This window comes from Arvicanthis niloticus, chromosome 2, assembly GCF_011762505.2.
Source record: "Arvicanthis niloticus isolate mArvNil1 chromosome 2, mArvNil1.pat.X, whole genome shotgun sequence".
Lineage (NCBI taxonomy): Eukaryota > Metazoa > Chordata > Mammalia > Rodentia > Muridae > Arvicanthis > Arvicanthis niloticus.
Window position 1 is genome coordinate 4,361,893 of NC_047659.1, and position 26,961 is coordinate 4,388,853.

The 26,961-nt window shown below is 42.0% G+C and overlaps 1 pseudogene; it reads right to left on the reverse strand.

The window, feature by feature from the left end:
• Window positions 1-707: 707 nt before the first annotated feature.
• Window positions 708-26,689, reverse strand: LOC143441118 (disks large homolog 5-like; annotated as a pseudogene).
• Window positions 26,690-26,961: the final 272 nt, after the last annotated feature.

Here is a 26,961-nt window from a genome sequence, read left to right on the forward strand (position 1 = left end):
GCAATGGTGGTTCATTGCTTTGCACACTCAGTGCTCCTGGTGAAGAGTTGTGTCTGAGGGAGATCTTGACCTGTACTGGGCCCTATTTGAGCTTCTGGTGGAACATTTTGGACCTAGAGGAGGAAGAGACAAAGGCCTTGTGAGAGCCTGCCATGTCAGTTTTCCAGCAAACACCAGGCTTATTCAGCAGGACAATCCATTTTGATCTTTGAGCTAAGGTCATTCCCTGTATTCCCAAAGAAGAAGGGCCAGAGAGCACCTGGAACTGGAATTTTTTCTCAGATTTAATAAATGGCTTGAAAGTGAACTGTGAACTACACACTGTGCTAAATAAAAGGCCATATGTCTCCAATAATCCATATATAATGTATTGAAAAATAACTGTGTAGCAATGTCTGAATGAGGCACTATACAGAGGCCTTCAAGGGAGCCTAACCACAATTTAATTGAAGGCTGTTATTATAGCTGGAGTGCAGGAATCTGCTTGGGTTCCACTTGTGCAAATCTCCATCTGTGAATCCCCAGAGAAACCATCTCTCAGGAAATCCATGCTCACTGAAGAGATACTATAATCAGCAAGAGTGTGCGGCTTGCAAATCTTCCCAAGAGAAAGCATTGAACTTTAAAAGGGATATTAATAAAAAAAAGAAAGGACACCACTATGCTTATAGCTACTCTAGTATTATTTGTGGAGAGCCTGTGAACTCCTACTTCTTGTTCTGTGGCTTGTCCTGCAGGGCAGTAAACAGTGTCTGGGAGATAACCTGAAAGAGAGAATCGACAAAAACAGCCAAATGCAAAGGATGATTTGCCTAAAGTCTGATCAAATCCTAATTTTTACTTTTTCACACAGGTGTTATAAATACATAAAGGTAGAATGTGGGAAAGGGGAAGGCGCAGGACTGAAGTTTTTCAGGGGAAATACAGGGTATCACCTGGGCAAAGTTTCAGGGAACAGGCCACTATGATTGTCGATGATTCACTTGTCCTTATCTAAGTTGGTACTATCTACCAAGGCTACCTATCCACAAGGTCTATGACTATCCAGGCTGATAAATTTCCACGAAGACTACTTGTTTACAAGATCTTATAGCCATCTGCTCATTGTTTTTCCACAGAAACCAGGACTTTGTGTTAGCAGGCTGACTTAGACCTATGGCTGATTTTAGGCCTTCAGTGTATAAGCAAGGCTGCCCCTGACATCTCCTCCCTTCTCCAAGTATAGAAAGACCATGGCAATTCTAATCTTGCAAAGACAGGAATAGAAGCCTGACCTCCAGTAATTAAAGGGGACCCTGTAATGGCTCTGATCCTCTTGTCATTGTCCTGTGAGGCATGAGGGCCAGACCTATCCAGATGTCTTTTTCCTGGAGATGAGATGCTTTTAACATTAACCCCTATGCAATCAGGCTTGTCCCTCAGGGAACCCAGAAAGATATTTTAATTTTTATTTATATTCCCTTGCAGTTCTTAGCCTCGCAGCCTAAGCAAGAATTTAGATAGCCAGTCAGAGGGAGTTCTGGGAGGCTCCTCTCTGCTTGGTCTATGGGTGGGAGTCCCCTCTTTTAGGTTGAGTAGTGAATACCCTGGATAGTGTAACAACCTGGTCCTGTGTCTCATGGTCTTCCATAGCTAACTTATGATAATGTATCTGAATTGGTTTTGCTATCAAATTATCTACCTGTTGTTTTGCAAAGTTAGTCAGCCTATGTAAGACCCAGAAACCAAAAGGAACAAGTAAAAATATCCCAACTAATGGTCTTAAAATGAAAAGAAGTAGGGTCAACAATCATGAAGGGGTTGAAAACCAATTCTTGTACGAGATCTCATCTTTGTCCCTCATGTTCTCTTTAACCATCCCTGTCTTCATCTATGTAAAAGCAACATTCTTCTTTAGGGCTGTACAAAGTCTAGACCAGTTCACAGTCTTTTCTATTGTAAAAGAGTAAATCAAGTCCAATAATGTCCTTTGCATTTTTGGAGGATCACTTCAGACAGCAAAACGAGGGATTTCTACAGATTAATGATGTCAATCTCTAGTCTTTATTATGAAAGACTCTAATTACAAAACAGTAAAATGGAAGCCTTGCTTTCTGTCCTGTGAGAGGGCTGGACCGGAGCCTCTCTGAGTGAGGTACCATAGAGCAGGCAGTAGGACCTGGGTCCTACATAATTCCAAAAGTGACATCCTTAGACACCTCTCCATACCATAGTGCTGGAAGGGGTGGTGGTCACAGGACCAGGAGCTCCTCTGCCTAGAGTGATAGGGTAGCATTGATGGCCTGGGAGTTAGAGCAGAGGGAGAGGCCCTTGAAGAAGCAGCCAGGAAGGTCATTTCCAGCCTGGGCGCCTGTCCCCATGACCTGAGTGTTTGAGATGCAGCTGCTCCTCCTGCTGCCACTATATGGTAGGCAGGTGAGTGGAAGAGTGCTGTGTGAAAGTCCCTGGGCCATGGATGGACCCTGACCTGGAGATTCTGGAAGAAGCTTGGTATCTGGGGCCACTGGATTCTGAAGACCAGTAGATGGCCAGTTATAAGAACCCAGGTGAGTTGTCCTCAGTGGTCAGTCAACCAAACTGACTGCTTTCCCACGAGACTAGGGAACCATCCTATGTGACACTGGGGTTTCTGGACTCTTCCCGTCTTCCCTCTAAGAACCTCATACTCCCTTTTGAGAATGAGAGGCTGGTGTTCAGGTTCCTAAGGGTTGTTTAAATAGGACACCAAATCCTTGGAGACAACGTTGGTCTCACGTGTGCAGCTAGCTGTTGTTGAGCACCCCTTTACACCCCATAACTCACTCTGGTTCCAAGAGTACCATGTCTGCTTCATGGTTGTTCCGCACATGGGTGGGCCTCTAAACCCAGGGTTAGGAAGTTGTAATGAATGTGGGAAGGACTAGGAAAAGGAATCAGAGGTCACATGGCAAGATTTGGGAAGGGTGGGCTGGGCAAAATATGAAATTATTTACTTTTAAGTGTTGGCAACATCTGTTCTGTTTGTTTAATAAAGGTTTATTGGGTTGGAAAACTCATCTGTGTGTTACATGGAGACTAGGTTTGCAGGATAAGACCCATCCTGGGCCACCAACACACTCCTCCCTCTCCCTAGGGATTTCAGCCTAATGACAAGAAAGCTCATGAGAAAGTACAGTGGGCCAAGTTGTGTGTCTGACACCTGGAACAGACAGCATTGCCTTCGTCCATGTTAATAAACTGTTTTTTACAACAACAAAACCCAAAACAATAAAATATGTAAAAGTGTGGAGACAGCCACCATGTTCTTTCTCTCTATGAGTTACTTACCCTTGTAGCAGTGCCTTGAGACCAGACAATACCAGAAGCTCTGCTGGGAGGTGACAAAAGATTAAAAAATGCTGGTCAGACAGCTTAACCAAAACAGGAAGTTTCAGATTCAGTGAGAGACTTGGGCTAAAGAAACTGTGTCACAGAAGGACTGCAAAACCACATGTAGTTAACTAGCCTCTCAGCACACCCACCAATATACATATTGGCACAGACATGCATATGCCCCTTCCAAAGACACACCAGAAATCATAAGTGAGCAGGAAACAATAAGGAGACCTCAAGACTGGAGAAACCATTGAATGTAGAATAGTTGATGTTTCAAGTGAGACCCAGGAGTCTGCTATCCATCCGTTGGGGACTAAAAATGCTTAGTGAGCAACTTCTAATGCAGACTAGGTTGAGAGAGGTGGAGAAATTTTTCTCTTGAAGCCTCACATCTCTCCCACTAATCGTGAGCCAGAGAGAAGCCTTTCTTCACACATCCCTGTTCATCCAGTCAGCTCCTGGATAGAAGCTCCAGGAAAGAACCCTAGCAACACTGACATGAAACAGGACTGACAAGCTGCTACTCAGGCTCTGTCAATGTGAACCAAGTTCTAGGCTGGGTTAAAAGACCATTTTGTAATGCCGGGGAAAAGGGAGAGAAAATATACAAAACGCACCCCCACAAAAGACAATGAGAACCACTCATTTTGCAATTTCACTGGGCTCCAAGAATTACAAATGCTTCCTACCTGTGACCTCACATAACCCCTACAAAGCAAATGAGCTGCAGTCCCTGACTACATCACTCAAAGCTCTGTGCTCCAGTCAAGGACGCACACAAAAGGAACCCCTGTAGCATAATGGCATGTGGGTATGTAATGTGTGTTCAGCCTGTCTATCTTAATGAACTGCCAATCATAATTGCTACCTGCTACTTTTTCACAGGTGCATTAAACAACCGGGGTTCCCGTGTTCCTTTGAGAAGAGCCTCAACTGCATGGGCTGAATATAAGTATAAGATGGTAACCCAGAGTTAACTTCTCTGCTTCTTTCACTAGAATACTGGTAGCCACCACAGCTCTTAGACAAGTGGACAAGCCAGATAGTACATGGTCCAATAGCTTGGACAGGTGTAGTACACTGTGATTCCATGGCCTAAAATGTGTGGTTCCACACCCTTTGCAGTAGCTTTTGTTTCATGGGCCTGTAGATGAAAAGGTTTGGAGGTTTCTGGAAGTGCTAGTGTTGGAACCAAAATCACCTGTCTTCAAAGCCTCAAAGATGATTTGTGCAGACTCATTCCAGATTAGAGAACCAATGGCCTCATTTGTGCTGGGAAGTTTTTGTTAGGAGGTCATTTATGATTCCTTCTATTTCTATAGGGGTTATTGGACTGTTTAGATAGTTTACCTTATCTTGATTTAATTGGGTATGTGGTATCTGTCTATAAAACCATCCATTTCATCTAGATTTTCCAGATGTGTTGAGTATAAGCTTTTCTAGTAAGACATGATAAATTTTTAATTTTTTGTTTTTGTTGTTATGTCTCCATTTTCATTTCAGATTTTTAGTTTGGGTACTGTCTCAGTGCCCTTTACTTAGTGTGGCTAAGGGTTAATCTATCCTGTTGATTTTCTCCAAGAACCAGCTCTTGCTCTTGTTGACACTTTGTATCTAGCTCTTTGTTTCTATGTGGTTGATTTCAGTGCTGAGTTTGAGTATTTCCTGCTATCTACTCCTCTTAGATAGGTTTGCTTCTTTTTGTCCTAGAGACCTCAGGTGTTCTGTTAAGTTGCTGGGAGAAGATGACCCCAGATTGATTATGAAAGCACTCAGTGCTGTGAATTTTCCCCTTAACACTGCTTTTCTTGTGTCTCAAAATTTTGGGTATGCTGCGTCTTTGTTTTCATTGAATTACAGAAAGATTTTCTTTATTTCTTCACAGTGATGCTGTTATAACAATCCTTCAGAAAGCAATGTGGAATTCATCATGCAGGGGGAGCAATTGAATTTGGGCTATCCAATGCAAATGTGCCAAGTGAGACCACCATCCTCTCAGTCATCCTTCCTGGTTACTTAGGAAGGATTAGGAAGCACAATTCTTGTTCAGATTTGGTTGATATGATTGAAGTAATTTTTTTTCTCTTGTAGTGTCAAGTCTCTCACAGCAACCCTCAGCTTGTGAAAACCCTTTCCCATATCCCGGTGTGATGGCTCTTGTATGCTATTCCTAGGGAGTTGCACTATTACAAGGTGTGGCCCTGATGGAGTAGGTGTGTCACTGTGGTTGTGGGCTTTAAGACCCTCCTCTTAGCTACCTGAAAGTCAATATTCAAATTGCAGCTTTCAGATGCAGATGTAGAACTCTCAGCTACTCCCACATCATGCCTCCCTTGATGCTTCCATGTCCCAGCCTTGATGATAAAATACTAAGACTCCAACCTTTAAGCTAGCCCCAATTAAATGTCCTTGAAAGAATTACCTTGGTCAGGGTTTCAGCTCACAGCAGTAAACTCCAATTCATGCAGCCAGCTTCAGAATTCAAGAGCCAGGAATGAACTCTCCAGCAGCACTCACAAAAAACATGACTGACAAGCTGCTATTCAGGCTCTGTCATTGTGTCCCTAGACCTTCATAGTGTAGAAGTGACCATCTTGGGATACAAGGAAAAGGAAAAAGAACCAAAGACCCCCAAAGACAATAATTAGAACTATTCATTTGGCATTTTCCCTTGTCTCTCAACCTTGAAAATTGCTTCCTGCCTGAGATTCCCATAAAGCAAGTGAGCAATGGCCCTTTATTTCCTCCTTGTAAGATCCATGCTACTGTAAATAGAATATACCGCATGGCATTCCTGTAACTTAGTGGCATGTAGGTGCTTGAAGTGTGATCAGTCTATCTCCCTCATGAAATGCAGATTCATGCAGAGCAGGAGCATTTGCTTACCAAACCTTATGAAAGAGGCTACTTGCATAGAATGTAAATGATTAAATGAAGAATTAAATGAGACATAGGTGAGTAGCAGGATAAGTCTGTGGACAGATACATGGGTTTGTCCATGTTTATGGTTAGACATGAGGGCAATCAGACCCTGATGCCACATCCTACCTGCTGCTGATTGGCAGAAGATCATAGATTTTCTTGTTGGCCTGCTCACAGAGCTACATTGTTTCCTCACAGTGCACTTTCAGTTCAGTCTGCTCCCCCAGTAGCTTTCTGTTCTTGTTCCACTACATCTTTACTTTGTGCTTCACCTGAGTACACTCACTCAGCAGACTGCAGTGCCTGCTGGTGAACAAACAACCCAAAACCATGATTTCCTGCCAACTTCAATTTGCCCAACACTCCTCCAAGTACCATCCTCCCTGCAAGGACCCTGATCCACAGACAGCTGCAGACTAGGGGCCACAGTTTACTTGTCGACACCAAATAGAAGCCTGTCAAATCCAGAGACCAGCCACATTCCACAAGGCTCAAAGTACTTCTGAAAACTCTGAAACCAAGAGGGTTTCATGTACTTCAAGGAAGAGACCATCGTCCACATGGATGCTTATATGTCTGTGGTATTAGAAAACCATCAGCAGTTAGAAGACAAATCTCCTCTGAGAGTGGATAGGAGTTTCAAATATATGCAAACTTTCCATGTGTCTCATGGATCCCAGAACTATACATTTCCTGTCTGAGCTCTAGAGGCTGAGGTTTGATTAATATTCCCATCATGGTGCAAATCACTTCTATCTACAGAATCCTGAGTTGGGAAGAATAATGATTGGATTGTCTGAGACACTGTTCAAACCTAGGACAACTGAGTTCAAAGGGTACAAATCCAAGACCCTTGCCTAGAGGCAGGCCTCCTGTTAAAGGCAGACAGTATAGAATCAGAGCCCTGACATTTGTTTAAAGTCTTAGAAGGGCAGAACATCCCCTGCCTAGTGGTGTGGTCTCAACTGTGTCAGTGACTCACCTGTAGGAATTGTTCTCTTCAATCAGCTTCTTGCAATTCTCCATGGCATCACACATCCTGCTGGTCATTTTCTGCATGTTCATCGTTGTCTTCTCATGTTGTAAATGAAGCATCCTGAATTTAATATTCAGCCTGTCATAGGGTTTGGACCAAGGAGAAAATATCTCTATGAACTAAGGATTCAAGAATTACATGAATTCAGGCTGTATCCTGGACTACCCCAGCCTGGTATATGGCATACCCTTGCTACTTTGAACTGAGTTCTCTTGCTCCATATTAAACTTATAATGCTGGGCAAGGAACAGCAGAGAATAGATGGGGAACAGATGGAGGTAGCTGACATTCAAGTGATCTCACAGTTGACCTCACAGAACAGAATAGTTCTTTAAGAAGTTTCCATGAGTCTGTGCCACAAGTTTCTGTAACAGACATCAATGATGTCTTCTCTTCTGTTTTTTTTAAATTTGATACTTTATTTACATTTCACATGCTATCCTTTTTCCTGGATTCCCCTCTGAACGCCCCCTATATCATTTTTCCCATCCCCTGCTTTTAAGTGTGTGTCCCCTCCACCCACCCACCCATTTCTACTTACCATCCTGTGATTCCCCTCCACTGGGGCATTGAGCTTTCACAGGACCAAGGGCCTCTGCTCCCATTGGTGTTCCACAAGGCCATCCTCTGCTACATATGCAGCTGGAGTCATGGCTACCTCCATGTGTACACAGGTTTGTGGTTTAGTGTCTGGGAGCTATGGCTTCTGGTTGGTTCATATTTTTGCCTCTCCAATGGGGCTGCAAACCCCTTCAGCTGCCTGGGTACTTTCCCTAACACCTCCATTTGTGAACCCATTCTCAGTGCAATGCTTGGCTGCAAGAATCCTCCTCTGTATTTGTGAGGCTCTGGCAGATCCTCTCAGGAGACAGCTATATCAGACTCCTGTCAGAAAGTGTTCTTGGCATCAACAATAGTGTCTGGGTGGGGAACTGTATGTGGGATGAATCCTCAGGCGGGGCAGTTCCTGCATGGCCTTTTCTTCAGTCTCTGACCCACAATATTTCTCTGTCTCTCCTTCATGACTATTTTGTTCCCCCTTTTAAGAAGGACCAAAATATCCACATTTTGGTTTTCCTTCTTCTTGAGCTTCATCTGGTATTCGAATTACATCTTGGGTGTTCTGAGCTTTGGGGATAATATCTATTGATCAGTGTGTAAGTACAATGTGTGTTCCTTTGTGACTGGGTCACCTTCCTTAGCATGGTATTTTCTAGTTCCATCCATTTGCCTAAGAATTTCATGAAGTCATTGTTTTTAATAGCTGAGTAGTACTTCATTGTATCAATGTACCACATTTTGATTATCCATTCCTCTTTGAAGGGCATCTGGGTTCTTTCCAGATTCTGGATTTTATAAATAAGGCTGCTATGAACACAGTGGAGCATGTGTCCTTCTGCTATGTTGGAGCATCTATTTGATATATGCCCAGGAGTGGTAAAGATGGATCCTCAGGGACTACTATGTCCAATTTTCTGAGGAACTGCCACACTGATTTCCAGGGTTGTTGTAGCTGCTTATAAACTCACCAAAAATGGAGGAGTGTTCCTCTTTCTCTACATCCTTGCCAGCATCTGCTATCACCTAAGTTTTTGATCTTAGCCATTTTGACTGGTTTGAGGTGGAATCCGAGGGTTGTTTTGATTAGCAATTCCCTGAGGACTAAGGACATTTGACATTGTTTTGTGGTTCTCAGTCAGCTGGTATTCCTCAGTTGAGAATTCTTTGTTTAACTCTGTACCCCATTTATTAATATGGTTATTTGGTTCTTGATTCTAGCTTCTTGAGTTCCTTGTATTTATTGGATATTAGCCATCTTTTCAAATGTAGAGTTAGCAATGGTCTTTTCCCCATCAGTTGGTTGCATTTTTTCCTATTAACAGTGTCCTTTGGCTTACAGAAGTTTTGCAATTTTATGAGGTCTCATTTTTCAATTCTTGATCTTAGTGCATTATCAGTGGTGTTCTGTTCAGGACTTGTGTACTATATTCAATAGGTGGGGAGAGAGGGCAGCTTTGTCAAGTCTCTGATTTTAGTGGGATTGCTTCAAGGTTCTCTTCATGTAGTTTAATGTTGGCTACTGGTTTGCTGTATAGTGCTTTTAGTCTGTTTAGGTATGGGCCTTGATTCCTGATTTTTCCAAGCCTTTTATCATGAAGGAGTTTTGGCTTTGTCACATGATTTCTCAGCATCTAATGAAATGATCATGTGTTTTTTATTCTTTGAGTTTGTTTATAGAGTATATTGATGGATTTCCATACATTGAACCATCCCTACATCTCTGGTATGAAGCCTACTTGATCTTGATGTATCAGGTTGTTTTGATGTGTTTTTGGATTTGGCTTTCAAGAATTTTATTGAATATGTTTGCATGGATATTCATAAGTGAAATTGGTCTGAAGTTCTCTTTCTTGGTTGGATCTTTGTGTGGTTTAGGTCCATCACATCCATATTTTCCAGTGTTGTTGATTACAGGATTTTGTAGTAGAATTTGATCACTGTTTTTGGACTTCCTAGCCACCTACTGACTGACCTGGGTGCTCTTTTCATATTTTTTTTTTTTAACAATGCAATCCATTCAAAGTTGCTGGATAATGACTGTGGGTCACATTTCTTTCCTTCTGCTCAAATCAAACTCATCTGTGGCAGGTTTTGTGAGCAGACTATGATGAATCAACTTGAAGTTAGCTAGAGGTTTTGTTAGGAGACATTCATGAACGATTGCTGTTGCATGTCTAGCTTTGCTGTGCAGAGATTGTAACTTCCATTTAGAATTACATATCTCAGGATCAAAAAGTTTTGAAAGGGGAAATAATGTGTAAGCCAGGGCAGGAGAGCCTGGCTGAATCTAAGAACCTTGTAGACAGCACGGAAAACCCAATAACTCTTCCTGGAGCTGAAAGATTGCTGAAACAAATGAGTCTTCTCTTTTGCCTCTCTGGGTAATGAAGGGATATGTGTGTGTGCATTTGTGTGTGTTTGTGTGTGTGTTTGTGTGTGTTTCTGTGTTTATGTGTGTGCGTGCAAGTGGCTTTTGTATGTGTGTGTGTTGTTTGTGCTTGTATTTGTGGTGTGATTTTATGTATTCATGTGAGTGTATGAGTATGGATGTGAGCCTCTCAGTATGTGTGTCTGTATGTTTGTAAATGTATGTGTATATCTGCATGTGCACATATGGCCATGTGTGTAGATCTTTGTACAATATTGTCTGTGTTTATGAGCACACATACATTCATATATATGTGCTTACCCAGGTATGGTTGAACATCTGTGTACTCATGCTGAGCATATGTGAAGGGGTGGTTGCCTGTATGGGCTTTTGTGGGTGTGGTTGCTTGTATGTATGAATGTGTGTGTATGTGTGTCTGGCTGGCTGGCTGCTTGTCTGTTTGTCTGTGTTTGTATCTGTGTTCTCATAAACATGTTTGTGTTTTTCTGCATATGTGTGTATGGTCACTTGCTCATGGAAGGAACATCTTTAACAAAGATTGCACCCAACTTAGATGAGAAAGTGCTATGGCCACTCAGGTTCTTACCACTCTGTATCCATCGAACATTGCATGAAGCCTCCTAACTTTTTTGCATGTCCACCTTGAAACAAAGGAGCAAAAAGTCTGTAGTTATAAATATAAAAGTTCTCAGGAGTTTATAGAGGCAAAAAATGTTCATTTACAATAAAATCATTTGGTGGAAACCAAAGGAATGGGGTACATGAAAGTTAGTAGGCTGCTGTGGCAAATAAAGGTGCCAGAGAGACAGAAAGGCTGGCTGGGCAGTTGTGTCCCTTCTCTGTCCTGGGTGAATGGTAACAGCTCACTGGAAGGTCAGGGGGTTACTGTTTCTCCCCTACAGCCTGTTTTCTTCTCATCCTCAATGCTAGCTAGCATTTGCTTTCCACTTTTGCCTAACACTGGCTCAGTTATCCTTGGTTGTGAAACTTGGCCTGGATTATGTTCTTTGAGACATTCGGAAAAGCAGTGTGCTTGCAGCTGCTTCCAACAGAAGCAGAATTCCCACAGCCATGGTGAGGTGTGAGAACAGGTCTGTCTCAGTGCAGTGCAGCCCACTTATGCTCATGATACACTACAGCTCTGTTTCCACAGCACTCAGTAGCTCCTTTTGTCCCAAACTTGTTCACACTGTGTTAAAATTGACTTCCTGGAAATTTGGGGGACATGAGGACCCTTCAGATATTGCTGTTGGCAGTGCATGATAGAGCCCTGGCAGAAGTCATGTACAATTCTTCAGAAAGTTGAACTGCAGTCTCTGGGTTACCCAGTGATTCCAGAATGAGAATTAGCTGTCCACAGAAAAACTAGGGGACATGTGGGTTTTAGCAGTATTCCTTAGAGCAGTCCCAAACTGAGACTATCTAAATGTTCATCAGTCAAAGAATGAAAATGTACAGTGTGGTCCAGCCCTTCCATGGGATATATTGTGGTATGAAATCATACATCATTTGGCCATGAGATCATCAGCCTTCTGTTAGCCAATCAAATCCCTGATACAATCACCTTATAGGAATTAAAGATTTTGTATGAAGATTTTCTAGTTTCCTGACATCATTGCTTTGTGCATGAAGTAAGGCATTCCATGATTAAGAGAGCTCCTTTTGGAGAAAAATTTTTATCTTAAAGCAAAAGGGAAGCAGTGGGTGAGAGCAAGGGACTGGGTCTTTCTGGGGAACCAAGCCTTTACTATACAGCCTGGAGAACTTACTAAATGGGCTTTGCTACAAGGACAAGGACTTCCAAGCCTCACCTTGTCTGTGCACTTTGCCAGAGTTCTTTATCTCCTCTATACACTATGTTCTTTCTCCATGAAATAGAAGTTAACTTTCTTTTCTACAGTAGTACAGGTTATTGCCACTTGCATTTGCATTAATTGGGAAACTAAACAGGTGACAGTGTGCATGCATGTGTTCACACATGTACTTGTGTGTGTGTGTGTTCACGAGTGTGTATGTATCAGTGCACACAAAAACACACAAATGCTTATAACCCGCCACCAAATCACAATTATCTATTGAACAAGAGCAGGAAAGACTTGAGGAATACCTGTAGTTCTTGCTGAAGCTGAAGGAGTTGGTCACCTACTCAAAAGACTTGGCAGTAGAACTGCAGCATCCCTTCAATGTCCTCCAAATGAACTTAAGAGCTCAGGCTGGAAGGAGAGGGTAAAACCAATTAGGTCCCTGGTATTTTTGAACTTTTTGGGTTTCTTATCATTTGAATGGTTCTCAGCTGTCCATATGTTTTGGATAATCCAGCATGGTATACTGTGACGCTATCATGATGCTCCCCTGATAGAATAAACACCAATAGTATCATATTATCTCTTCTGATCTGTGTTGAAGTGGTTCCCATATTATTCACAAGTGTTGCTGAAGATAATGTAGGTTAGAAGTGAGGACAGTTCCTCTCTCTTTGTATTAGTCGTTTGCTCTTCCAAAGGCAAACAACTGGAGATTCTCCAGTTTCACAGCTTGTGTGAAGTGACTTGCCAAGAACCATGCAGGAGGAAGGACAAAAGAAGAGGTGGAGAAGGAGAAGGAGACAAAGAAAACAGGAGGTCTCCTTTAGTCCTGATGGACCAGCAGCAGGTATCAGACTGTAATGCCTGTCCATGATGCCAGACTGCTGCAGCATCAAGAACCCAGAAAATATTCAACAAGTATTTGGGGAATACAGTGGGGTGGTAGCCAGATCTTGGGGGTCAGTATTTACCATTTGAATACATAGCAGTACCGGATCAACCCCCTATATATTCCTTCAGTCTATTAATAAGTACTTACTAAGAACACTGTGTTACAAGAAAACCTACAGAATCAACTAATGTGGGGTCATAGAGGCTCAGAGACTGAACTGACAACCAGGGAGCCAGCATGGATCTGCCCTAGGCAATTCTGCATATGTTATGGTTGTGTTTACTTTGATCTTCTTGTGGTAATCCTAAGAGCAGGAGAGGAGGATGTCTCTATCTCTTTCTTTTGCCTCTTTAAGGACACTTTGACTCCTACTGGGTTGTGTAGTTCCAGCCTTGATATGAGGGGAGGTGCCTAATCTTGGTGCAACTTGATGTCCCATATTTGCTTGATATGCTGAGAGGCTTCACTTTTTCTAAAGGGAAATGAAGGAGGAGTAGATGTGCCAGAAGCAGAGATAAGGGGAGGATCAGGAAGGAGAGGAAGGAGGGGCAACTGTGGTCAGGATCTAATAATCTATGAGAGAACAAATAGTAAAAGAACACTGTGTTATATGCAGTGTTGTGTTAAAACACGTAAATTCAACCCCGTTACTTAGAGTCCTGCAAAGATATTGTACTTGGAAGACAAATATCCGTAATCAAAGTGCAAAAAAAAAAAAAAAAAACCAGAAATTAGGAAATAGGGAAGCTATGTTTAATTTCACTCCAAGTTTGAACTTTCTATCAGCTTCATTTTGCTGCTTTGAAAGCGTTTGAAATGTGGGTATATATTCAGCATACTGATGCAAATCCTTCTGCATCCCTTAGAGATAGTAGCCAATGGCTGTGTGTCTGTAAGTGTCTATAAACATATGGGGAAATAAATGCATGACTTGGAGCTATGGTTAAACGCAGGACAGACTTTTGTTAGATAGAAGAGGAAGTGGAGACAAATCTGCTTCTCCATCTTTTCTTCCCTTACCTTGATGCAAAGCTCTGCTGAGGCTGTGCACTGAGGAAGAACTGGGGAAAGGGCAGAGGAAGTCTTCACCATGTTCTTCCAGTAATCTAATATGGTTTGGGAAAGAGAAAGGAGGTAGTTGGGGCAACAGTGGACTAACAGACTCAAGGATGGGAACACAATGAGAGAGGCATTCAAGATGGAAGGAAAAATGAACAAGCAAGGCAGGTAGTGAAGAAAGGTGAGGTAAAGCCTTGCACAACACAAGGATGTGTAAGAATGTAATTTCAGGTCTCAGCTTGAGCTTAAAATTAAAAGATTCTTAAGTTTGAGTCAAATATTAGCTGCCCCAGAGGCATATCCCAGGAAGAGCACATTCCAAAGACTCAAACATTCCAGGAAAAAAAGACCCAAGATAGGAGTCTATGAGCCATTAACAAGTAAACCTTGGTAAACAGAAGCTACTTAAGCTGACCTTCTTTGTTGTAAAAAGATAAGGTGTAAATTTGAGTTACTTAGAAACCAGGCCTGGGAACAGAAACCAGGCCTGGGAATGGCTGTTGAAGTTTGGCCTTTATGGTTATTGTTAAGAAGTAACTGTATAACTGCTCTCATAAATTTTGTAAAAATAGTATATAAGCTGCCCTTAGCTTTAATTTGGGGTTCTTCTTGCCTGCATGCAAGAGAACCCTAGTATCCTGGTTGTCATCTGGTCATCTTATCATTAATAAACCTCATGTTATTGCAAGGAATCCTGTCCTTGAGTTTCTCTGGGGGAGCACATTCCCTGGTTTTGTTATCTTTACAGTCCAACAGATGGTCTTTTAGAAGAAGCTCAAAAGTCTATGATTTTGTTGAATATGTTTTCTGTGCCATTAAACTGGTATTCTTTACCCTCTTCTATTTCTCTTATTCTAATATTTTGATCTTTTCATTGTGTCCTGAATTTCCTGAATGTTTTGGGTTACAGGTATTTTACACTTTGTATTTTCTTTGACTGACTTGTCAATATCATCTGTGGTATCTCCTATGCCTGAGATACTTTTTTCTATCTCTTGTATTCTGTTGGTGATGCTTGCATGTTTAGCTCCTGATCTCTGTTGTAGGTTGTCCATCTCCAGGGTTTCCTACATCTGTGATTTGTCTAAGGTTCTTTTGCTCTTGTGTTTTCTTTGTTTTTTTAAATTTATTTACATTTTAAATATTATCCCCCTCCACAGTTTCCCCTCCATGACACACTTTTATACCACCTCCCTATGCCTTTATGCAGGTGCTGCCTCACCCACCCACCCATTCCTGCCTCAGCCCCTAGCATTTCCTACCCTGCACATGGAGCTTCCACTGGACCAACTGCACCTGCTCCTTTCCTAAAAAGTGTCTCTCAGGGCCTGGAGATCCTGTGGTTTACAACCAAATGTACAGATCACAACACCCAAAGAATGATCCCATTCTATAATTGCCATGATGGCAAACACTTAATGAAACTACACATATGGTCACAACTTATCTTTGATGACCCTTATTGTACTTCATCTTACCTTAGCTTCTGTAAGTACTTTTTATTAACACATTAAACAGAGAAATTATCCTCTCATTAGTCATGATACATTTGTCCTACTCTGACATTTGATACTGGGTCTGAAGAACACAGTGAATTACTTTTACCAGTGTTGAAAAACACAAGATTTCTGGGAGCATTGTTTTTAAAAAAAATTATTATTTAGATTGTACCTCAAGGGAAAAGAACTCCAATGCCTGAAGCAATCATGCTAATTCCCCACACTACACACCAATCTATTCTTCCCAGATAAATCCAGTTCTTCCTCTTCCATTTTATCCCAAGATCCAACCTATATAAGTACCCTTAGAAAACACTATGGCCCTCTTATAGATTGATTTGATTGATTCAAAAATTGAAGCCTTGGTCTCCTAAAGCTGTGTACTTGTTTAGTAATGAACTGTATGGTGGTTTGAATACGAATGCCCCCATAGGCTCATATGCTTGAATGATTAGTCACTGGAGAGTGGCAGTGTTTGAAAAGGATTAGGAGGTGTGTCCTTCTAGAAGATGGACTTTGAGGTTTCAAAAGCTCATGCTAGGCCCAGTTCTATACCTGCCTCTATGCCTACACATCAGAATGGAGCTCTCTACCAGTCCTCCAGTGTCTGACAGCATATTGAAATACTATCCACCAAGAGGATAATGTGCTAAACTCCTGAAATTGTAATTGAGCCCTAGATGAAATGGTTTCTTTCACAAGAGCTGCCTTGGCTATGCACAGCACTCGAATATTATCTAGGACAGACAAATTAGAGACATAACAATGTAAGATGGGGTCTTACAAGGGTCAGATGGATCTGTGCCTTAGTCACTATTTGCGTTTTTGAAACCAAGTTTTTGACAAAAAGCAAGTTAGGACAAGTCGTATTTTGGTTCACTATTGGGTCATCATGTAGTGGAAGATGTGATGACAGGCATGTAAAGCTGCTTGCTCATTTCTTAGCCAATTAGGAGAAGGGGTAAATGGAATTCCAACACACAGCTAACTTTCTAGCTTTCTCCCTGTCTCCTTCTTAATTGTGTTTTTAATTAAAATATATCTATAACATTCCCTCCTCTTCACTTCAACTACACCTGTGTGTCCTACTCACTATCAACTACACAGTCTCTTTTAAAAATTACAGTTGTTATACACACTAGAATAAATATATAAGTGTAGCCTGATAAGTCCATGTATTGTTGTCTACTTGTTGATGTTTTGTTATTCTATTAAAGATGTCTACTGTGTAATAGATAACCAGTAAGAGAGTTCGTCCTGGGGAACACTAATTCTAACTTTCTCAGCTGCTGTTAATTGCACACAGCTCTTTATTTAGATCTGGAGCCATGTGAGACTACTCCATCCATGTTGGCATGTCAGCAGATGTTATCATTGTTCAGGTCTCATTTGAGCAGCCATATTGTTGTGATGTTATGGATGTGGCTTCCCTGTGATATCAAGAAGACAAAGTCTCACAGCAGACTTCCTAGTCCTCAGACTCTTACAACCTTTCTGCCCCCACTTCTGAGATGGCCCCACAGCCTAAGGTATAGGGATTGTGTTGTACATGTATCAAATGGTGCCGGGCAGTCTACAGTCAGTGGTTACCTGCGTTTTGATGAGTATGGTCTTTGTCTGCTGCAATAAGAAGCTTCCTTAATAAAGGGTGAGAGCTTTACTTATCCATGGATAGAAGGATAAGTACTCAGAATACAGTTAGGATTTGTGCTGGTTTAGGAAAGCGGCAGTAGCATGTTCCCCAAGACCCATGTCCTGACTACTCACAAACAGTTGGCTAAGTTGCCAGTTGTCATTTCCCTCCTGTTGAGCACTCCTTGAGTCCAATTAGACAGTTGTTGGTTACCACCAATATAGAAGTACCACTTTTACACCTTTGGAGAGAACTTGCCATGTTGTGGTTCACTGGCTTTGTAGGTAGAAGTATTTACTGCTTTCCTGTCTTTACAGCTTGCATTTGACCCTCTGGTAGTGTGAAAACTACTCAGAGTGGAAGCTCTGAGTCAAAACTTCCTTGAATTCTTTAAGTCTTATGTTAAAATCTGTAGTATCTTCAGCAATGGGGACTTACCTACAGATCCTGGGAGGCAACCAAAGACAACATCTGCTATTCAGGCTCTGACTACCTCTAACCATAGTGTCCTGATCAGCCTACAACTGATCATAATTAGTGGATCTAGAGATGAGAAGCAAGGTGGATGGCAAGAACAAAAGAGATGTCAGGCTGCATTGAGAGTGTTAAAACAGACTCTAGGGGGGCAGCTTCAGTGAGACAGCACATTTAAGGGAGATCAAAGGCTATTTAAACCTTTGGAGGGTGAGTAAAAGCTTTCAGGTTGAGTGTATATCATTGGCTGGGGCCAGTGTGCTGAAGATGCCTCATTAGCACAAGGAGGGATTCCAGGTGGTGCTGGACATGACCTTATAAGGTAAAAGGAACTTTACTCACCACTACAGTCCACTGTCATCTGCTGCAGGCTCCATCCCCTGGGTTTGTAGGAAGCTTACTCTAAACACTGTTTTGATGGTACTTCAACATGATTTATTTACCACCTTTAGGAGAGTTCTCAATTCTGCAGTTCATCTGATAAACCCAATCTGCATTGTCATGCAGGAAGAGACATGAGAGATCAACTCCAACCCTAACAATAAGATATCCTGAGGCATGATCAGGAAGCCACTCTAATGTCCTACATGGAGGCCTCAAAGTTTAAACACTGAGCATGCCTACCCCAGGAATGTGACCCTACAGGTCTCAAGAATCTTCTCTCTTTGGTTGGGTGTGTTCCAGTGCAGATAATACACCACTCAAGGAAGGACAGAAGTCCAGGCAGTGGTTTGACAGATGGCTTATCCACTTGAGAATTTGTTTCTCAGAGGATCTAAAGAGCAATGATTAACAATCCTCTGTCACTTCAGTTCCAGGTGGAATCCACTGACCTCTTCTGACCTGGCCTCTGGGGACTTGCAAGCATGTAGTGCAAAAACCTACAGCAGGAAAAATACCCATACATATAAAAGAAACTCAAAAACAGAAACAATGCCTCCAATTTTTTTTATAAAAAACAAAATTTTATAAAAGCATCAAATACATTGTCCAGACCAAGAGCAAAAAGAAAAAGAAACCATCATTATCATTAGAATAACAATAAAAAATGATAAAAAATCAAACCTAAAAAAAAAAATAACCAGCATCTCCAAAAGGGTCTTGAAATTCATTATCTCTGTTGGGAATTCATAAGTGATGCTATATTTCAAGAAAACAAGAGGCATACAGCTCCATGATTACTGATTTCTTTTATACTCTTTTATTGAATGTTTTTATTTCTTGGGATGTATTAGAGAAATACACTTGTGTTTCTAATTTATTCAACTTAATCTTCCACAGAGTAGTACATTTTTAAATAGCTAAATTTATAACAACAAAGATACAGCATGGATACATTTTTCATCATGAAGTTGAGATCTACAGATTTTGACACAATATCCATATCAAAAGCACAATTTTCTGTGTAGCTGTGACTGGCTGGGAACTAATAATGAAGCCTAAGCCACATGCTACTTGAAGATGTCCATTCCTGCCTGATACTTCCAGTGTTAGAAGACAGTGAAACACATGTGAATACAGAAGGTCTCATGAGGGAAAAATCAGTGATTACGTTTTTATCCATGAAAATACATTAAATTTATTCAATACCAACTTAAAGTGGGGGAGTCAATATAGATTATAGTATATAAAATTAGTAAAATAACAAATTAATAACATAACAAAAAATAAATAAACAACAAAACTTCAAATGAAAACAAAGAAACCATATACTCAAAGCAATCAAAATTCTAACCAAATCCAAAACATTATAATTAAACTAAGAAGCATTCTTTAGCTGCAGATTTTACAGCACAGACCTACAGCCTGTTACTGGCCTTGGACATATTGTCCAAAGTCTGCCTACAATGGTAATAATCACTTCAACATGTGTTCTCCTTGTGAAGAGTTGTGTCTGAGGGAAATCTTGACCTGGTCTGCCTGTTTGAGCTTCAGGAGGAGTATTTCAGACCTAGGGGAGGAAGAGACAAAGGCTTGTTGAGGACCTGCCATGTCAGCTATCCAGCAAACACCAGCTTTATTGAACAGGACAATCCAGTATGACCTTTCAGCCTAAGATGATTCCCTGTATCCCCAAAGGAGAAGAGCCACAGAGCACCTGGGCCTGGGATTTTTCTCAGATTTAAAAAATGACTTGAAAGTGAACAGTGAACTACACACTGTGCTGGAGTTAAAATAAAACACCACATTTCTCCAATGGTCCATATATATTATACTGAAAAATAACTGTGTAGCAATGTCTGAATCAAACACTATACAGAGGCCTTCTAGGGAACCTAGCCACCATTGAAGTGAAGGCTCTTATTATATCTGAAGTGCAGGAACCTGCCTGGTTCTACTTGTGAACCGCTGCATCTGTGAATCCCCGGAGAAACCATCTCACAGGAAATCCATGCTCACTGAAGAGATACTATAATCAGCAAGAGTGTGCTTCATGCAAATCTTCCCAAGGGAAAGCCTTGAACTTTAAAACAAATATTCATGAAGGAAAAAGGATACCCCTGCTATATTTATAGTTACTGTGGTATTATTTGTGGGGTGACTTAAGGGACAATAGGCTCAGGTCATACCAGAGAGCTCAGAAGGGAAGAAAGAATACACAATCGACACAAACTCTGTGGATCACAAGAATGATCATGGACAGGATTTCTTTTAAACTAGATCAGAACAATATTCTGAGCTGCTCCTAGGTGACTGAGGCAGAGAATCATGTGGAAGGCCTGAGACCCAAAAATACAGTTATGCAGGTATAGGAAATCTTCTTGGCTCCTGCTATCCCATCCTAGTACCTCATATCTCAGAGACAGCAAAATGATCCTGCATTGTTTGAGCCCAGCAATGGACACACACACACACACACACACACACACACACACACACACAAACTAACACTTACATAGACACACACACAATCACACCCATAGACAGACACACACATTCGTGAACACACACAAGCACATGTTCATACATACAGTTGAAGAAACATTTTGACTTTCCCTGATCATGTTAATATAAGAGATCATCCAGGACACTATAAAGCCATAAGAAATAAACCCTTGAATTGAAAAATCCTGGAGAGATATCTCAGCCATTAGGAGCACTGATTTGTCTTTTGGAAGTTTTCAGGTCAATTCCCCAAAACCGCAAGGTAGCCTACAAACCATCTTAGTAAAATCAGATGCCCTCTTCTGGTGTGTCTGATGAGAGAGACAGTGTACTCACAAACATAATCTGAGTAAATTAAAAAAAAAAAAAAAAGAAAAGAAAAAAGAAAAAAAAAAACCTTGAATGGGACATGAACATGGTAGTCATAGCCTATAGACAGCTCAATAAAATAAATGCTTTTCCCTAATAAACAAAGGATGGAAATATGGAGTTTTGGCCTGATATGCAAGCCTGCTTAGGAAGTTCCCAAGGCTGTGCACAGTCGGCTTGGTTCCCAGCAAAGGCACATGGGATCAGGGTGGACAAGCCAGTTCCTGCATCTTGCTCACTGTTTCCCAGGGACTCTAAAGTTAGCAGCATTTTCCAATAGGCCTTCCATTTTCCACAGCCTGTGTGGCTTTGTAACCAAAGCTATGAGCCCAGACAACTAGGAAATCTCTGTAACCAGGATGCAAAGTGAGGCTTTTCTTCACATAAGGAGTTTCTGTCCGGGATATTTTGGGGAAAATAAGTCTGACTAGTTCAAGGCCAAAAGGTTTCTATGATCACCCTAGGCAACAGTCCATGGAAGGGCTGGACTACAGTATACTTGTTCACTCCTTGACTGAAGAACATCTGGATAGTTTCTACTTCAGGGCAACTCTGTGGAGTACCACTACAGCCATGATTTGCAATAATTTCCTCTGTGGACACCTACTTCTTGTTTTGGAGTGGCTGGGTCAATGGGGACTAGAGAAACTATACAGTTCCTGAAGAGTTGGACATGGCTTCTCACAGGGCTGCCCCATTTTATATCATCAGCCATGTCTGAAGATCCTCTTTTCTTCCAGCCCTCCTTGAGGATGATTTTAACTCAAACCAAATCACTTTTGAATGACAGGCTTTACAGAGTGCTACAGACAGAACACAGGGTGAGTGCTTTAGACTACCAGGAGCCTAAGGGGCTGTCTGAGGCAGCCCTGTTCTAGCACCTCACCATAGGTATGGGCCTTCTGCTTGATGCAGATGCAACACCAAGCAACTCAGTGTTTCACAGAGTTATACCCAGGACAAACTCCAAGGACAAAGATAACTGAGTCAAGCTTAGGCAAAGTTGGAAAAAATGGTAGGTAGGAGGTAATGAGGAAAACAAACTAGGATGCTGAGAAGATGCAATGAGCCACCTGACCTTTCAGCAGGCAGTCACTATCCACCAAGAGCAGAGAGGTGGACACAGACCCTTAAGCAGCCTTGTTGACTCTCAGGCCCATGCATTTGACACAGCAGCCTCCTACTCACCTCCATGTACTAAAGTGTTTGTTTTTCTTACAAGTGATTTCAATATGGGTAAATAGATTTCCCTCTATAACCAGTTTCAATAGTGATAAATAGATTTCCCACTACCAATGACTGACAATCTGACTTTACACCACTATTTGTCTCCTTTTGTTCTATTGAGCTAGGTGTAGCAGCATGATGACCTGCTGCTCTGTTTCAAATTTCCTTGATGCAAAGTGAACTGACACTGACACTGTGGTGAGCCCCACACTCCCATCTTAGAACAAGAGGCTGGTACTCAGGTCCATAAGTTTCCTTTGAATAGAACCACCTTGGGGCCACCTTTTGTCTCATGTGTGCAGCCAGCTGTTGCTGAGCACCCCTTTGTGCCCCATATCCTGCTGTGGTTACAGGAGTTACATGTCTGCTTTGTGGTTGTTCCTCACATGGGTGGGCCTCCAAACCCTGGGCTAGGAAATTGTAATGAATGAAGGAAGGACTGGGAAGGGGAAACTGAAGTCACATGGTAAGATTTCAGAAGAGTGGGCTAGGCTAAATGTGAAATTATTGACTTTGAAGTGTTGGCAACATGGGTTCTGTTTGTTTGATAAAGGGTTGATTAACTCAACTGTGCGTTTGGTGGAGCCTGGGTGTCTTGGGTAAGACCCATCCTGGCAAACAAACACCCTCCTCCTTTCCCTGCTGATTTCAGCTGAATGACAAGAAAGCTCATAAGAAAGCACAGTGGGCCAAGTTGTGTGTCTGACACCTGGAGCAGACAGCATTAGCTTCTTCTAAGTTAAAAAATTGTTTTCTTACAACAGCAACAAGAAAACTCAAAACAATGAAACATATAAACATGTTCTTCCTCTCTGTGAGTTATGAAACCTTGTAGCAGTTACTTGAGACAAAGCAATTCGAGGAGCTCTGCCTGGGAGGTGACAGAAGATTCAAAGATGCTGGTCAGACAGCTTAACCAAAACAGAAAGACTGATCAAAACCACATGTAATTAACTGGCCTCTCAACACACACATCTATATACATATTGTCACAGACATGCATATGACTCCCCCCTCCCCCCACTCACATGCCAGAAATCATAAGTGAGCAGGAAACAGTAAGGAGACCAAAATGCAGGAGGAACCACTGAATGTAGACTGTGAATATCTGATGTTTCATGTGAGACCCAGGACTCTGTAATCCATCCCATGGGGACTAAATAAAACTTAGTAACTTCTGCAGACTAGGTTGAGAGAGTTTGAGAAATCTTTTTCTTGAAGCCTCACATCTCTCACCCCAACCCTCAGCCTGAGAGAAGTCTTTCAAACATCCCTGTTCATCCAGTCAGCTCCTGAATACAAGCTACAGGAAAGAACTCTAGCAACAATGACAGAAACCAGGACTGATGGATGAGCTATCTGTCAGGCTCTGTCAGTATGAACCAAGGTCTAGGCTCAGGTAGGAGACCATGTTGCAATGCAGGGCTGAGGAAGAGAAAAGACAAAAGACCTCTCCCCTCACCTTTTTTTCTTAAATAATTTTTGTTAGATATTTTATTACATTTCAGATGTTACCCCATTCTTCATCTTCCCCACCCAGAAACCCTCTATCCCATCCCCCTTCTCATCCTTCAATGAGGATGTACCACCACTGACCTCCCATACACCTACATGCCCTTGAATTCTCCCACACTAGGGCATCTAGCCTTCATGTGACAAAGGACCTCCTCTCCCACCTACTTCTGAAAATGCCATCCTCCCCTACATATGCAGCTGGAGCCATGGGTCCAAAGCAAACTAGCTACAGGCCCTGACTTCATCACTCAATGTTCTGTGCTACTGCAAAGGAGGCAGCCACATAGAACCCCTCTAGTACAATGGCATGTAGGTGTGTAATGTGTGTTTACCCCATCTATCTTAATGAAATTCAGCTTGTAGTTGACCAGGAGGGTGTGCTTGCCAATCATCCAGTTTTTGAGAGAGCCTAACTCCACAGAAAGTCTTGTAAATGATCACAGAACAACTGGATAAGAATTAGGAGAGTGCCTGGACAAGGTGGAGGATGGTTATCTGGGCTTGACATTGTTTATGGTTAGACATGAGGGCAACCTGCTCCTAAGCATCCTCCATGCATCTTACCTGTTGGATATGCTTGGAAAATTTGTCATAGATCTTCATGCTGGCCTCCACACATAGCCTCCCTTGTTTCCTTAGAACACACTTCCAGTGTAATCTGCTCCTTAAGCAGCTGCCTGTTTTCATTCCAGAGCATTTTTACTTCACTCTTCATATGAAGAGATTCTGTCAGGAGGTGACAGTTCCTGATGCTGAACCACAAAGAACAAATGGTGATTATTCCCAGGCACCATCCATCTTCCTCCCACTTCTCCAAGTACCATCCCTTCTCATCATGGGTCCTGATCCCCAGACAGCCCCAGACTACAGACCAGAGTAGCCATGGGACCTCACATATAGGAAAGTCAAATCCAGAAGAAAGCAACATTCCAGAAGACTCATGGTACTTCTGAAATCACTGACACCAACAGGGACTCATGTATCTCCCAGAAGAGGACACGGGACCCATGATTGCATATATGTCTTTGGTATTAGAGAACCACCTCTAGGTAGAGACAGGGCAAAGCTTCTCTAGGAGAAGAGAGAAGACCCAACAGATACACATCATTCTATGTGTCTCATGCAAACCAGATCTGTAAATGTGTTTTCAGTGCCCCAGAGACTCAAGGTTGATTGATGTCTCCATCAAGGTGCACACCTTTTCTATTTAGAGGATACTGACTTGGGAAGGACAATGATTGGAGGGGCTCACAGCCTCATCACACTTGATCAAAATGATTTCAACAGATCAAAATCCTAGAGCCTTTCTTTGAGGGAGGAAGCTTCCTGTTGAGAGGCAAACAGTATAGAACCAGAGTTCTCACTTTGTTTAAAGAAAATGATGGGCAGACACATTCTGTGCCTAGTGCTGGGGAAACAACAGTGTTAGTCACTCACCTGTAAAGTTGATTATTTTTAGTCAACTCCTGGCACTAATACAAGGCCTCACTGATCTGCTGCGGAATGTTTTTGAGATCGCGAGTCACCTGGTCATGTTGCATCTCCAGCATGATTGTCTCAAAGTTGAACCTGTGGAAGGGTGTGGCCCAAGGTGCAAATAATCCCTGAACTAAGGATTCAAGGATTACATCAATTCAAGTTGAATCGTGAACTACCCCAGCCCATATATGCCACAACCTAATGCCTTTGTACTGGGTCCTCTTGGTGCTTATTAAACTTGTTACACTTGATCTGGGCACAGTAGAGCTAGGGAACTAAAAAATGGGAGCTGACCTGCTTTGGCTCCATGAGGGGTCTTGAAGGAATAGATTAGGTCTCCAAGAACTGTCCAGGAGCCTATGCCACAGTCCTGAGTCCAAATTAATCCTGTGATGACACTTTTTCACCTTGTACACAGGGTTTTCTCAGTCTTTGGTTCTATCACTACATAAATTCCACACTTCAGTATTTACAGGGAAAAGGGTTTACTGCCTATATCCAGATTTTCTAATGCCCATCAGAGGTGTGCATAGAGATCATGTGCTGTGATGCTACAAGTGACCCTCCATGGCCTCATCACTATCATTACCTAAAATGTCAGTCAGGTAAAGTCTCCAGCCCCAAAACACTACACAGACTCCCTGGATCTTAAGTGGAATACACACACACAGACATACATAAACACACATACACACACACACACACACACACACATACACACATACACTATCACAATGTCAAGTACATACAGTGATGTGACATTATCTCAGTGTAAACTGAACAGAATTTGAAAAAAGCAGTGGTGACTTGCCAGAAATCCACTCACACTGAGGGGCAGCATATAGAACCAGGTCCTCCCAGTTGTTAACAGGACTAAATGGACCCAAAGCAGCTCCAGAAAATTACAAAAATAATTCACCATAAACTCAGAGCAGCTAGCATCTCACACAAAGCAATACCAGTCCAGGCATCTTAAAATGCATGATAAGAGCTCACACACTAATACTGCTATTTCCTGAATGATTCATGCCACAGGCTATAGTTTTCTTTTGGAGGAATCAAAAGAGCTTGTGACCCCATCTCACTCCTATCTGAACTTCAAGTTCTGTGTTGAATATCCAATAGCAAAATGCATTTGGACATGAGGACAGCCTGGAGTTGTAGCCTCCTGTGATATGTGGAAATCTAGGGTAAACAGAGAGGGCCCAAGATAGTCAACTGAGAACTGGGCATAATGATTACCTGTTGTTCAAATCCTTGACATTATAATGTGCCAGGATTCCCCGGAGTTCGTCTCTCTCATTACGCATTCTTTCGAGGTCCCTTTTGAGCTTCTCCAACCTCTTCATTCTCTGCTCCTGCTCACTGATGGTGTAGGCTTGGGAGGACTCTTTCCCAACAGACCCTTCAGGTAGAGAAACACAAGGAAACTTGTAGGGAAAATATGACAGGAAAAGGAGAAACCATACTTACTCCCACAGAGAAGCCTGAGGAAGAGGGAATTCTAGAGACACAGTGAATTCCTGAAAGAGCAGGAAAGCTATCTTCAAGCTGGAATCCTCACCTTTGTCCCTGCTCCCAACCACCATCACTAAACATATGGCTCAGTCCCTACTGCAGTCCCACTAACCCTGAAGTGCTTAAGCTTTCCCAGTCAAGAAGAAATTGAGGGTATTGTCAGTTTATATCTGAAGATGTAGTCTGTATTGCTTAGCAAAAAAAAGATTGACCATAAACACCGGCAAGAAACATCTCCCACAAGCCAACACCTATCCTTGCTTCTTAAATGCATGATGCGATACCACACACTACTACACTTATCCCAGACTGTAATTCAGCCCACATCATGTGTGTTCCAGAC